The sequence below is a fragment of the Heliangelus exortis genome, chromosome 1 (assembly GCF_036169615.1).
Source record: "Heliangelus exortis chromosome 1, bHelExo1.hap1, whole genome shotgun sequence".
NCBI classification, from domain to species: Eukaryota; Metazoa; Chordata; class Aves; order Apodiformes; family Trochilidae; genus Heliangelus; species Heliangelus exortis.
Window position 1 is genome coordinate 166,904,503 of NC_092422.1, and position 15,939 is coordinate 166,920,441.

Consider the following 15,939-nt stretch of genomic DNA (forward strand, 5'->3'; position numbering starts at 1 on the left):
ATAACAAGAGAATCACCTAATTTATTGACTGTGAAATTTAATCAGATCCCAGTTTACTACTTGCTTACTGAAATTGGTTTGGGTTATTAAAAAGTACTTATTGGTATACTGTAAATACAGATACACAAAAGTGATCTGGGTAGTGTCTAAAGAGAACTTTGAAAAAACAGAGCTTATGTAGAGCTTTAATTTGTGTGTAAACAAGTGAAACCAGTCAAAAATATTCAAGAGCTTCTATTAATAAAGCCATTCATGAAATGCTAAGTAAATTGAAAGTGGGTGGTTCTCTCAGCAATGCTGTCATACCCTTTCTTAAAAGGAGCTTCTGACCATTCAGTAACTCCTTTGTATGCTTTTCATACTTATCTGTGATCCCATCTGTCACAAGACCATCCACATCCTTAAACACTACTTCTTAGCTGACCAGTCTAGTCTAAAAGCATATAAAATATTTATGTGTTGCATAAATATGTGCCACATGGCAAAGTGAGAGTGAATATGAAAATGGAGCCATGTGCAGACACATAAAGACACGACTTCATACTGAAAAAGACACAGCCTCCAGCCATTTGCAGGGATGCTATAATTTCTTACTTCCTTATATGAGTAGTTTATCAGAAAAACACATTGGCAGGATTGTGCCAATCAGCCTATTTGGATATGAACAGAGACAAATTTCTGGATTTTCCGGACATTTGTCTGGTTTCAAATATCAATAGTGGAACACACTCTAACTGAGGAGTCCTGAAACAGTCCTCTCAGAAAAGCAGAATTTAGCTCATTTGTCTGCTCAGATACAGGAAATACTAAAGAGAAGAGTAAAGACTTTTTTATCCTATCACACTTTTTGTGACAGTCTTATCACTTAGAATTCATTTTAATCACAGATTTCTGCAAAGCCATGTGCAGCTCTTTCATGTTTTGTTTTATCCTTATGAGCTGCCCACTTATTTATTCAATGTCTTATCTAAAGACAGATTGATTCATTTCCTCCCAACTACCACAATGGAAAAATGCTGAATAGTACCTGAGAACTTTATGCACATTTAAAAGTTTATTTTCAAATCCTTTCTGTGAGAAAGCAGCTATTATTGTGCCTGTCTTTGTACCTGGAGAATCAATACATTGAAGGATTGAAATCAGATTTACTCTAAATGCCTATTTAACTCCCTATTTTAAGAAAATAAGGGTGTGAACATTACAGCTCCTGCTCTAAACACTGCTTTTGCAATAATCCCCAAAATATTTGGGACACAGGTTCCAAGTCCCTCTCCTGTCCCCTCTATTTATTCCTCTCCTCTTGGGCTACTGAAAAGCCATCCTTTACTGCAGGATGTCACTGCTCCAACAAATCTTATTGAATCATAGAATCATTAATCTTAAAGATCTTTTTTAGAGCCTCTCTGCCCTTCCACTCCTTTTGCAATGATTTATACCCAGTCATTACAACTTCTTTTAGGAAATAGAGGGTTGGGTTTTGGACTGATGATAGCTCAGTAGACAGCCAGCTAAGTAAGACTCTGAACTCAAGTTCTTCACTTTTTGTAAAGGAATTATATATATTAAAAAAAAAAAAAAAAAAAAAAAAAAAAAAAAAAAAAAGGCATTCAGCATGTCTGTCAATACTTGCAGTTACTTCATTTTGAAATAAGCTTGGTTTTGTCAGGCAGGCTAAATTAGTAAAAATAAGTTTGACAAGTTACTTAATGAAGACTTTCTTGATTTTTGGACCCCAAACACTCTCAGAAAAGGAGTAGGTGTTAAACTACTCTGCAGAGAAAATTATGGGCACACCCAGGAAGAATACCATGGACATCCAGAAATCTAAAGCACACAGGAGGCTTCTACTGAATCTGAGTGCCCCTAAGGTTGGGTGAAGGATCTGAAATATGTTCTGCGTGTAGACTGAGTCCCACTTTCCACTTGCATCCTTGATTGGACTTAATCATCCAACATCAGGAATATTCATAGCTCTTTTAATTATGTTTCCCCTACATTTGGGAATGTTTATGTCTTTCTTTAAGATATCTGAAAACATTTAAAGATATCTTCTTTGTCATTCTTCATTAAGCAATACTTTGAACTTTAATAGCATCTTCAATGCAAGTGTCATGTGAATGGAAACTACACAATCTGACTCATGGGAAGTTCCAGAATTATTTTTGTTCCAAATGAAAATGGGATGTTAAAGTATTAAAAATGCGCATTGATTCAGTTCAGAAACAGAAAATGTCTTGTTGAATTGACTCCGAAATTAAGCATAAAACAAACAAAAACCTTGGAAATTTTAGTAGAAAACCTGATGCTCTCCTTTCCTGGGCAGTCCATATGTTTTGCAGTTTTCCTACAGCCACATGACTCCATGGCTCCTGCCACTCTCTGCATCTTGGTCAGAGAAGATCATCTCCTGCTTTTTTTCAGATCAGGAGTTTGAGCTGCAGCTGCCACACACCAAAGAAAAATGTCAAATGAAACTTCCAGCACTAGTATAATAACTAGAAATATTCTGTGTCAGGCTTCTCAGAGCCAATCCTGAGAACTTCAACTTTAGGTGAAGTTTCTTTCAAAGTGTCAAAAAAAAAATCAGTGGGAAAAGAACATGTTTAGGTAAGGAATCCTTTTGACAAAAAATTTGCAGACACTTCCATCTGTGAACAGTGGTGAACTCCACACAAGTCAGAGATCATGCAATATCATGCTCCTTGTCTGGACCTCTGACACCTGAACAAATCATTTAGGAATTCCTGCCCTGATATCAGAAAATCATAGGTAGCTGGAGTAAATTCTTCTGAATGTGTGATGTCTTTGTTCCAACCCATCCTGCATTAACCACCTACCTCAAGCTCCTGCCTTGTGAGCAAAGGTGGCCTATGTGCTCTCCAAGCAGAGGGACCTGAGACCTGAAACACCCTGTGGAAATATCTATTGTGTTGACCACATAAATAGGTCACCTTTGGCCACCAACTTTCACACTTCAGCTGAGCAATCAGACTTAAGAAAAGTAAATCTGAGTGCAAGTGAATTTATTACTGTCTCAATAACTTGTTAACAATTCCATAAATTCTTAATAGCCATTTAACAACACCAATAATATTTTTTTTTACATTTTCCATGCATAGAAATTGAGGAGTGGTACTGTTAGTAAGAGTTCTGTAATAATTCAGGGTTAGAACAGAGTACCTTGATCCCAATATTTGCTGTCTTCCCTTTGTCTAAGTATTTTCCAATGTATTTCCTACCCTGTGCATTTTAATTTGCTTATTAGTTACCTCATTTCCTGCTGACTTCTCTCTTCTTTATTCCCCCTACTTCAGTCTTTGTCTAAAACTCTCAGATGCATTTCTGCCCTACTACTGCATATTCTGGGGCACCTCCTGTTTTTTTCTTTAAATAATTCTCTCCTTGGAAACCCCTCCTTCTCAATGTCTCACAGAGCTCTCTTTCCCTCCCAGCCTCTTCTTTTCCCCTCCATCCTGCTATTCCCTGTTTTGCTTCATATATTCTAAGACATATTTGTGCAGGCCATCTTCCAGGCCATCTTTTGGACCTTTCTAGCACAAGAATAGCTGAGATGGTGTCAGCAGAGCTATTCGTGATGCCAGGACAAGTGCTCCACCACCACACAAACCCCTCATTTCAAATAGGAGGAGCTGTTTAATCCCAGGAGCTGTCAGAGGATCCTTTTTTCACCCAGGAGTAATGTGCCCCCTGCAAAATTCAATCTGAAGCCACAGGTGGTGCTCTGGCAGCACATCTCAGGGGCCACCAGCTGCAATAGCTGAAACATTCCAATGAGCTGCTCCTTTTTCACCCAGAGCTCTCTGCAGGGAACATGGTTATGGTATTCCCCTCATCCATCTTTAATTTGACCACTATCCTTTTACTGTTATATTACACACCAACAGCAAAATCAGAAAATCATGGAACACCACTTAGCTTATCAGCTAGACCTCCCTCATCCCGATTATTAGCATGTCTTAAGTTTTCCTGCTTCTCACAAATGCATTCTTCTGGGTTTTACACAACTATAATACTTTCCTTTGCAGAAGATCCATGTATATCATGGCCGGGTCCGATTCAACACACCTGAATCCTGATGAAGTTAAGACAGGGCCAACACTGCTGAGGGATTTAAATGAAAATCCAGCCTGGCTTGGCCAGAAGCCCTGCTCAGCTCTGCTCTCTGCTACTGCTGCCCCAGCACAAGCAGGACCAGGAGAGACCAGGAACCTGTGAGCCTTTCTTCTTCAGTCCAATGTCCTCATCAAAACTCACCATCCCTGCCTATTTCATGACAGGTACAAAGTACCACCATTTGCCCAAAAAGTATGAAACAGACCATGAAGACCTACAAGAGGGGCATTTCTTCCACAAGGCTGCAGTTGGGCTCACAGCTCTCTCCTTGTTTCCCATGTCTTGGGATGTGGGGCGAGCCATAGCACCACAACTACTCTTTTATAATTCATAATACATTGACTGGTTGCCTACTCTTTTATGCTTGATGGCCATGCAAACATATGCCACAGAATTGGTCCATAGGCTAAATGATGCAGCTGCAACTTATCCCATGCCAATAATGTAAATAGTACTTTAGTGTTTAGTTATAGAAGAAATTAAAAATTATGGAAAAAAAAAATATTGAAAGTTCTCAGAGAAAACAAGAACGTTTGGTTTATCTGCTCCCCCAGAAATAACAGCAACATGTATATTTTAAGTACAGTGAGGATAAAAGCAAGATCTCAAGGGAACACTTTTTCCAGCTGTGCTCAGGCTTTGCATGACTGATAATTTTAACATTTTTATGTTTCTAATTTTCACATCCCTTTATGTTTGTTCTGGGGCATTCAGGAGGGGGGATTTGTGGCCATTTAAAACCACTTCGAATAGCAGGAATACTGGCTTAGGAATTCTTGGAAAAGACTCAGCTGTGCCATGTAGAAAGGAACAGCTTTGATGTATTCGAGGAAGTGCTCCTGCTGAGCCAGCATTTTACAATTTGTTTCTGTCCAAACCAAAGTGCTCGTGCTGATTCATTAGCAAAGGAAATGGCTGCTGTTTGCCAGATCCCACTTGCCTATGCCAGGCACCACCAGCTCCTGTGCATGGCATGTACCTAAGCTCTTCCCTGTGGTCACGTATTAAAGCCAGTGGCAAAGAAATACTGGGGAAGGTTTTGCCTTTTCAAAATTATAACTTCAATGTCTGGAAATATTTGCTAAGGTTGTGTTAAGTTCCAAAGATCTTCAGCAATAAAAACTGCACTTTCCAAAATAAAGATGTGCCAAGGTGTTTGATTAAAAGATATAAAAAATATCTGCTTCTGCATCAAATGTTCAGTGTGTGTTTTGGTCAGAAACAAAGCTGTCTTTGTCTCTATTTGTTTCTATTGTGAAACTCCTGGCTCCTTTTCCATTGTCTTGTGACACCTCTGACTGCTGTGCTCCCTCTTCAGTGTGTTTCCCATTAGCACCTGCTCACTGTTTGCAAGAGCTGCTATTCCACTTAACATCTCACACCTCTCTTCCCACCTTTGGGTAAAGGAGGGGATGCCCTGGGGGGCATCTTAACACATGTGAAATTTTCCTGTTTTGTGAAAGGTTATCCTACTGTAGGTGGACCCAAAAATGGATAAACAGCAGCTCTACCTAGCAAGTGTGCTTCATTAACTTATAATTTACCATCAGGGTCCAAATCTTCTGCTGGCTGAGCTGCTGACTGGATAAGAGATTTCCTTTATCTAAAACAGTAGCTTATTTTCTATTTGTCTTCCCAAACAAGGGTTTTATTATTGGTTTGTTTTTGTGATTTTTTTTTATGGGATATAAGCTTTTCTCTAACAGGAAGGGAACCTGTTGCCTGAGAACATCACTGGTGATACAGAATTACAAAATACCTTGGTTTTTAAAAGATGTGTCTTACAGGAATTAGAAGTGAGTGTAAGATCCTTAATCAGAGAAATGGGAAACCTACAGAGAGAGGCAGCATTCCCTCACAGTGGGTCACAGCCCCAGAGCTGCAGTGAGCAGCATTTTGTGGGGAGGGAGCAAGGGGCTCCAGCAAGGGGCTGCCATCCTACTGATTGTTCCTGGGTGTGGATCTGTCCTCTTTCTTGCTGCCTTTTAGATGTTCAAACACCTTTTATCTAACCATCGGAGTGGGATAACAGCATTTTGTAGATAAAATATTGAGTGCTGAATATTATCTGATAGTTTAAATTACAAAGTGTTTAGAGATTCAAAGTTTTAGAACCTCTTTGGGATAAAAACATGGTAGGAACACTAGATATTCATGTCAAACTACACCATTTACACCAAACCAACTTGATTTTTCATGTGGTTGACCCAGGAAGTTCTTCTTAAATCATCTGAGTTCACTATATGTCTTTATTGCACTTTTAGAGCTAAAACTATTCCTGAATAAGCAAGCTGAATGAGACTGAACATGAGAGGGCGCAGAAGTTCATGTTCATTTTTTTCCTAGATCAAGGAAACGAGCCATCAGAACAAGCCAGACACATCTGAAATTAATTTTCAATTTTCTGTCTGATCTCCCAAGACTAAAGGGTTTTTCTTGGTCTAGTGTTTGTTTGCAAAAATATGTTAAATTATCCTGTTCAATGTGTGCATAAGAGATGCATGCTTCAGTATCTTGGGGACACAGGACTGCTTGATGTAGGGGTGAGGAGATATTTAGCCAAGTATTAGGGACATGTGAGGAGTGGGTGCCTGACTCTATACCTATGGTTTACCACAGCAAACGGGGCAAAAGGCACAAGTGACTGTGTAGTTCAGCACTTCTTAGTATGACAGAGACAGACTTTGAATTCCTGTTCTGACTCCCAGCAGCATTTCTGCATTCCACGTTAAACCATCAGCAGCTGAAATAAAGGAGCACATCATGGGAAGGGAAGCTTGAGTTAAGGCAGGTCCTCTGCTCCCCAGGGCAGGGAAGATCTGTGAGTCCAGAGGACTCTTTCTGGGAAGCCCATGAGTCTAAGCAGTGATATAGATTCACTCAAGGAGAAAAGTAAGGCACTGAGAAAAGGAGTAGCTGTCAGTACTCAGCCCATGGTATCTAAAGGCCAAATGTGATGATATAGAGAGCCTCAGCATTTGATTCTTTTGCAAAGTTATGGATAGCTGAGCTTTTCCAAAAACTGTCCTTTGCTTTAAACTTTTCTATGTAGACTTCAAGAGGAGACCATGCACGTCTCAGAACAATCCAGGCACAGCTCCCTCGCAGCATCTATTTATAGAGACTACAGCATTTCAGGACTACCCTATATGTGGCAACACAGTGCTATACTATTTAGGGAATTAATTACTTAACACAGAGATAAAATCAAGATAATATTCTCAGCAATATTTACAAGATCTTCAGGAGGCAGACATCAGTTTGTTCTTTGAATACTTTGAATAAAGTGAAAGCTGTGTAGGTTCATTTGATGGATGGACATTGTTCAAGCCTGATTGTGTATTAGCTTGGGCTGCACCACTCCTGCTCAGCTTGTGGCATGAGCAGAGCAAGGGGACATCTGCCTGCAGAAGACCATTAAACATGCATTCACATTTAGTGCTCTTATTGTGAAGAAATCATTGGCTTCTCAACTTACATTAACAGAAACATGGAAAATGTATCCCTTCATATGAACAAAGGAAACCCTATAAGCTCATCTGGACTGAATATATTTACTGAATTATCATATTATCCATCAGGTTATACAACTTTTCTAGAAATAAATCCATTGAAAATTCTGGAAGTTTAAGGACTTATTTGAGCCACAAATGTGGATTCAACTAGCCAAAGAAGAAAGGAGCTTAATGACAGACAGCTTCACCAAAGAGCAAGTCACTTCTTGAAGAATACCCACAGAAAATTTGAATTGCTGATATAATTTAAAAACAGGTGGGACATGATGCTTTAAAATCATGTTTTACTCTTTCTGCCTCATAATTCCGAAGTGCTGCCAAATTCAGTGAGTAAATGGCAGAGTAATAATGGGCATTTTCACTTACTCTCTCCTTTTATACATATATAAAAGCAAATACAAAGCAAGAGAAAGAGAGATGATTCATGAGAATGGAATCTGAATGAAAGAGCTTCTGGACATTTACTCTCTGAAGTCTTCAGTTCTTCTAAGAGTCAGGTCAAGCCTGTTTTGCTCCTTGAAACATCAAGAAATTTTGATTAACCTTGAACCAAATATAAATTAATAAAGAATTATGGTTGTTAACTAATGATTACAATTATATTTAGCTCTTAAACACTAACTGGCTACAAAACAGGATCTAGGTGAGATGTTGAGCCATTTCATGTAGTTAAAATGAAATAAATATGAATAACCCCACAAAGGCAATATGTATCTCCATGTTAAAGCTCCTTCTTCCTCTTCCTGTGGCCATCCCAATACCCACAGTCCTTACATTAAGGCACAGGAGTCCAAATAATAAAATAATAAAAGAAAAGTAAGCTAAGAGTCATTATATAAAAGAACAACACACTTAACAGTTCCTCTGGTACCTGGCACTTTTGAACCTGAATGCATGTATCTCTTATGCAGGTACTGAAAGAAGCAAATTTCCCTTTTATATAATTTTGAATAAGTGGTTTTATAACACACATTGATGTTTTGTAACAGTTAAGTTACAGCCATTAGTTCCCTGAGGAACTAGGTTACCAGGTCTCCATCTTGATTTTCATATTTGTATTTTTCTGGTACTTTATAACATTGGGTCTTCAAATTCTATCTATGATTCTTTATCTGCTGTGAAGTTGATAGACTACATTTTCTCTCTCCATTTTATTCCCTTTTGCAATAAGATCAGGTGGCTAAATCCTTTAAAGGTCCCTTCCAACCATCTTATGGTTCTATGATTTATTTATAGCAACAGCCTCATGCAGAAAATTTTCAATGAGTTTTATAGGAAGGAATAAAAAAATAATTTTACTTCTAATGAAACAAATAAATTGTTTTATGTGGAAACACTTTACAAGTTTAAATTCTTTAATCAATATCAGAAATGGGATTATATCAAGCTGAAATCTCTTTGAGGTGATTGTAATTGATATTCTTTTCTCCAATGTCAGATGTTAACAAATTCAGGTTTTCGAGGAGCCATTGATAAAGTGGCATTTTTTAAATAGTGGTGAGAAAGTTTTTAAACATAGTAAGTTATAGAAAACTTGTAAGCTGCAAATAAAATAATTTCACCAACTGTATTACAAACCATAAAGAGTTTGAATAGCTTTACATGGAAATATATCTAACTTGGGTAAAATAGAGTCAGATTTTAGGCAAATTTTCTTTTTCTTATGCAATTTAGAATGTAATGGCTTAGCATAATGGGAAACTCGAACTTCCTGGAAATATCTTCATTTTCTTTGATGACATCCTGTAATTTTCTTTTTTTTAATAGAGAATATTCTTAATGTTATTTTAATATATTTTAAAGTTATCATTTACAATGTACCATGCCCCTGATTCAAGAAAGTCCTGATCAAGTATGTGTTTAAATCCTTTTCCAAAAAAGATAGTTTTGAAGTGCAAACTAAAATCCGAATTCCATGTAACACATTGAATATTTAATATTTTTTCAGACTCCATACCTGAATGCTCTTTTTCAGTTCCAAAATCCACAAGACTGCAATAGTTAGGAACAATTATAATTTAATTATGCTTTAAGTATTTTAATTTCTTCCCACTTTGAATGTCATTGTTCAAATATCTCCAAGTACAATAGGTCACCTCATATTTCACAATAAAATAAAGCCTGAATAACCATAGTCAAGGTAACTGTTGCTGATTAATTTAACACATGTGTCTCTGGATTTTAAAATTCAGTACTAGTCATTAATTGCAGCAGAAGTTTTATGATCCCTTTGGTCAACAATGAGCTAACGACAACCCCAGGGTTGGGCAGGCATTCAAGTCCATGAGGTCTTGTCCTTTACTTCTGAATCTGTTTGCATTTTATTCTTTAGCAAGCCAGGGCAGATGGATTGCAATGAGGTGCTGTACCAGGCTGAACTTAGAGAAAGCATAATTCAAACCAGTGTTGTACTAGCATTAAATAGATTCTTTTTTTCCCTCTCTCATAGGTGTGACTCCAGCTTGTTAGTGACTTCCACATATTGACCCAGTGTAGCCTGTGGCAATTCAGCCAGATAAGATGTTTTAATTTTGCAGTATAATTTCATTCTGAGGTTATTCAACCCTTCCTTGATACTGCTCTAACACTTTGGTCAATTTTGAAACTAATTGTTTATAAATTCTTAGGGTAATTTTAGGCTCAAAAGGGTTGATAAACTGGACCTCAGTTTAAGATTGGCTTCAACCCATCTCATACAATTTTTTTCTAATCCTGCTGGATCAAATACTGATTTGTCTGTGGGCTCAGAGAAGGACCACAAGCTCTTTAAGAGCTATAGCTGCTTCGCAGAGGTGAAAACAGCTAAAATGACACTGCAATGATTACATTCAACCTTTCCTTCTCTGACTTCTCCCCTGTGTGATATTTCCAGGGCTGTCCATGGCAGGGAAGAGTATGGACACATCATGCTATTGAAAATTGAGTTTTGAAAAGAAAAATAATGAAAAAGCTGCAAAAATAATGATTCATTTGGGTGCTCCACTTTCTTATATTCCTTGTGGATATAATTTTAGGCAGAACTGGTCAGTCCCAGCCCCCGATAACATCATTCTACCCAATACTTCCCACCAGTGACCTGTGATATAGGTGCCTTATAACCTCAGCCAGTTTTATTTGGGTTGGATTTTTCTATGATTGATAACAAGCCAAGGAAAACACTTTATATGCTTACATGTAATATTCATGCTTCAATCGCTAATAAATGATCAATATTAAGTCAAAATATGACTTCTGGTAAACCTTTGCAGGTTTTGAAATAAAATCTTAAGCTTCAAAAGTGGCCTTCTCAAGGTGGAACAACTGCCTTCTAGAGCTGGGAAAACAAAAATATCTGAAAAAAATCCTAGTGAGCACAGCAACAGTGAACAGGGAAAGATCATTAAAGGCTATGGATACGTGTAAAAGGGAATGACCTGAGAATTCACTGGCAGTCTTTATTCTTACATTTTTATGTTCTTAGAACTCTTGAACTCTCCACATTAAACTTCTGATTTTCTTCTGGTTGCTATGTGCCTTTACTTAAGTCCTTGTAGATAGCAAGATAAGTACCAGTGGCAGATGAGAAAAGGAGGCATAACCTGGTTATGTCTTTGGTACTCAGTTCTGGCCCAGACCATTTGCAATTTACTTGCAAAGTGCACATAACTTTTAAGGGGTTAGGACCTGGTGGTTGAGATTGGGGTTTTGGCCATTATAAAATGCTGATGACCAAAATATGAAGGTTTTTGTTTTATTTTTTTTTTTAGATAGCATTGACTAATTTTTTCTGTAATTTATTTCCCATGTTCATACAGGCATTTAGAACCACTTCATCCTCTTTGGATTAATATTTTCTGGAAGGTCACTATAATTCCCCTCCTTTTATTTTTTAATACCAACAACCTTGTAATTTGTCCTGTGGTTTTTCACCTTCTACTTCAAGCAAAAAAAAGTGATGAAGATTTTAACAGAGGTTTTAATAGAGGTGGAGTAAGACTGCTTCTCCACACTAGGGTCCCCCCAGCAGCATCTCTCTCAGGGGCTAGCACATTTCCTGTGACCACAAAACTTGCCTTTACATGGTAAAAGATTTTCTCAGACCTGAGCATAATTTAGGTGCTTGATCCTGTCTTTTGGTAATATATAAAGGTGAGTTTGCTGGCTATGGACCTTTGGCAAGGGCTGCCCAAGACATTCAGGAATCCGAATGTTAATATAGGGTGGGTTTTTTGTTATCCTGTTAGCATGTCTGTCTTTAATAACATTTTGCATTATTTCTCAAATGAGCCCCAAACTCAGGACAGGTCACATCTTGTTTAATACACTCTGAAACTACAGTAAATTAATATGTATGCTTCTTCCTATATTCTAGAAAAAGATTAACATCCCTTGCTTTTAAAATACAGTCATATGATATGATACTGTTCCAGATTATTTAAAAATTCAATCTGTGTAGTTCCTTCAGAAAACAATAATTCTGAATGCTTAACAAAACATTCCTGGAACAAGAAGTCATTCTGCATTTCACCCTTCCAGCCTCAGAAATTAAATGTGCTTGTTGCATGTGTGTTTTATTTTATTTGGCTCATAGTTTCCCTTAGTTTAGAGATCAGAAAGTGAATCTGTACTGTAAAAATAAGCCTTATGTGTGTCAAAAGGAAGAAGAAGGGAGAGGATGGGGAACATTTCATTGTATATGGGATGTGTCTAACAGCTTTATTAACAGTGTGCTTCAGATGCTTTGCATTAAAACTCGATATAAAGAATGCCAAATGAGTGCCAAAATCAACTGCATTGTTGGATAAATGGTATCACTGCACCCAAGCTGTGATTTATTCTGACATAAAATTACTTGCTTGCAATTAAAAGTTCAGTATGCTACCCTAAGACATAAGTAAACACTGATCATAACGACTTAAATTATCATAATGGTTTGTATAAATTGTATGATCAGTTTTTATTCTCTTAGTTTTATGTTTCTAACCCCCTTACACAGTCATATTAATATCAATAATTGCCACAGGCATATACTAAGTACTCTATTTTTGTCCTGTTGCAGAATCAGCCCCAACTTAAATACAGCCTGATTGCCTCCAAAAATCTGTTCCACCATTTTTTTATTGCACATTTTTCCTGCTTGTGCCTACACATCTCTGTTTCTTTGCCCACTAGGTCATGCCACTTTGTTACTTGTCCTGCAGCTGACACATATTTTTACAGAAAAAATGACAAGTGTGCTGAAAGGTAGGACTGAGGAAGGAAAGAAGAGGGAGCTAAGAGGTTAGTGAAGAAAGACACTCTGAATTTCCAAGTGCAGGGGTGATGACATAGCTGCTGGAACACATTGGATCAGAAGTCTGCAATGACTTCTTATCTACTTCTGCTGTATTACCACACATCCGTAACCTCGAATTTTTTTCCTCTTTCTAAAAAGTTTCATTTGGGTTCTGACTGAAGGTGAAATGTCCTGCAAGGTCTGAGAAAAAAAAAAAAAAATAGTAGTGCTTAATGGGGACTGACTGTATCATAGAATCATAGAATTGGCTGGGTTGGAAGGGACCTCAGAGATCATCAAGTCCAACCCTTGATCCACTACTGCTGCAGTTACCAGACCATGGCACTGAGTGCCACATCCAGTCTCTTTTTAAATATCTCCAGGGATGGAGAATCCACCACTTCCTGGGGCAGCCCATTCCAATGTCTGATCACGCTCTCAGTAAAGAAATTCTTTCTAATGTCCAACCTAAACCTCCCCTGGCACAACTTGAGACTGTGCCCTCTTGTCTTGCTGAGGGTTGCCTGGGAAAAAGACCAACCCCTCCCTGGCTCCAACCTCCTTTCAGGGAGTTGTAGAGAGTGATGAGGTCTCCTCTCAGCCTCCTCTTCTCCAGGCTGAACAGCCCCAGCTCCCTCAGACTCTCATAGGATCTGTGCTCGAGTCCCTTCACCAGCCCAGTTGCCCTCCTTTGGACCCATTCCAGGACCTCAATATCCTTCTTAACCTGAGGGGCCCAGAACTGGACACAGTGACTGTAGAGAAAATATGCTTTTGCAAAAATAAATTAATTTTAAAGTACCAACAGACTTAAAACCTTCCTGTAGACCCAGTTTTTCTGTGGCTTTGTATTCTAAAGATAGAAATATGCACATAAGCAAGCCTGGAAATACTACTTCATCAGCTGAGCAAAGCATAATAGATATTTACCCACTTTAGAAATCAAGAGGCAGAAAATGCCAAAGGTTGCAAGCATAACCTTAATTCAATGAATTTTTATTCCAGCTGTAGTTATTGGTTATTTGGTAAAAACAAAAGATTCTGTTCCCTACCTTATTTATATACTGAGCTAACTGAGCTATAATTTACTGAGCTAACTACACAACTCAAGCAGAAACCACATGGGACAATGGTGCAGAGATGGACCGTCCCATTGAGCAGCCTGGAGCAACACCCTGGCTTTGTCCATAGGGCAGGTTGACTTTTTTGTGTGTACTAACGTACCAGTCTCTTACTGAAGCAAAAGAGTATAGAAATTTAAGGATTTTGGTGTATAGATTTATAAATAGGGGGATAATTTGGAGTTTAATATGGAATAAAAGACTTTATTGACTCCTCGTTAACCATCACAGTGTGATTTTTAGTAAGGATTATAAGAACTTTCATGCTTTGCAGGTACAATCCTTAGTAAAAATGTTCTTCACTGTGGAAAGATCACTACACAAATCTCAGCATTTTTTGATGCAATTTTCTGTATGTGATATGTATTCACACTAATTAAAAATACTTATCTCATCTAGATCATATATCCATGAAATAAAGAGTAATAATTAAGTGAGCATTGCCCGTCTTCCCAAAATGTGTTTCACTTCCCAAGGTATGTTTCATAGTGTTTTAATTGCAAACTCAAGAGCTAAGAAGTCAAGAAGTGCCATAATTAGGTTCTACATGTGTCCTTTCATCTGTTGTTCTGCATATTCTCATGTATGAAATAACATGCAATATTTAATTAAATGAGGACACACACATTTGTCCTCAGGAAAGTGCACATTCATTTGCAAGCAATGCAGGCAAACTACTTCATTCTTATGCAGAATGCAATTATTTTCTGAATGCAATTTGTCTGCACTCTTGTGGGTTTTTTTAGGTTGTCCTAGTCAGTTGTGATAATCCAGCAACTCTTTATTCATTCTGCCATTAAAAGCAACAAACTTCTCTCTCATATTAAAAGAAAATTCTTATTTCCTTTTCCTCCTTGGGAATGTATGTGATCTGTACTAGATCATAATTGTATATTTGTGAGTCTCAGTTAATTTGTGTTGTTGGTGGCCTTGAGGGGAAAAGGGATCTAATCAAATGATTTAACATTACCTATGCAAGAACTAAATAACCATGTTCATATTATTCTTATGAGCACTTTGATTAACCCCAGGGGAACTACTCATCTGAACCAAATGAACAAGATTAAGCTTTCTGGTCACTAACTGGTTTGTGTGATGTCAAAATGGATATCCACGTAATTTGAATATTAAAAATTGAGCTAAGGACAGAATTTTGATTCTGAGGGTCATTCTTCCAATTTAAATGACTGACAACTCATAAAATGCAAAGGTTACCTCTGATAATGCAATCTAGCTGTTCATCCAATTCAAAAAGACATTTTCCCATTAACTAGAACATGAATTTTAGCACTTTGACCCAAGGAATGTCCTTTGATTACACTTGTCTGGTGCATAATACCCAGTGGCAGTAGTTTTGCCATTAGTCAGAGAAAAAAATAATAATTTCCAGTTGAACCAACTGGAACAGTAAGACCTGGAGCAGAGTTACACCAGAATTCACTAAACCCTGAAAATTCAAAACTAAACTGAGACTTTGGCCTTTATTCATCAGATATCACAAGTGCTTGCAACAGATCTTAGATAACCTGAAGCAGATGCTGTAATACATAAATAAAATGTATTGAGCTAAGAGGGGAAAAGAGCTGATGTCCTAACTGTGGATGTCTTCACTTCCATGCTTTTTTTTCTACTCCTAAAAGAAGAATTACCTTTTTGGGAGAGAAGAGCAGTTCTGTGTCACAGATACATTTTCTACCACATGCAGATTTTTACCCTTCAGGGAGAAACAAGTGTATATTCAAATTGCAGTGATTATTGAAATGAAGTCTCAAGCACATACTTGCAGAAGTAGTCTCCAAAAGTGTATTAATTAAAAAAAAAAAAAAAAAAAAAAAAAAAATTCATCACACCAGCCAAAGCAAACACAGGAGTTACTTCTTCTAGAAGAAATTCTGCATAAATGTCTGATTTATTT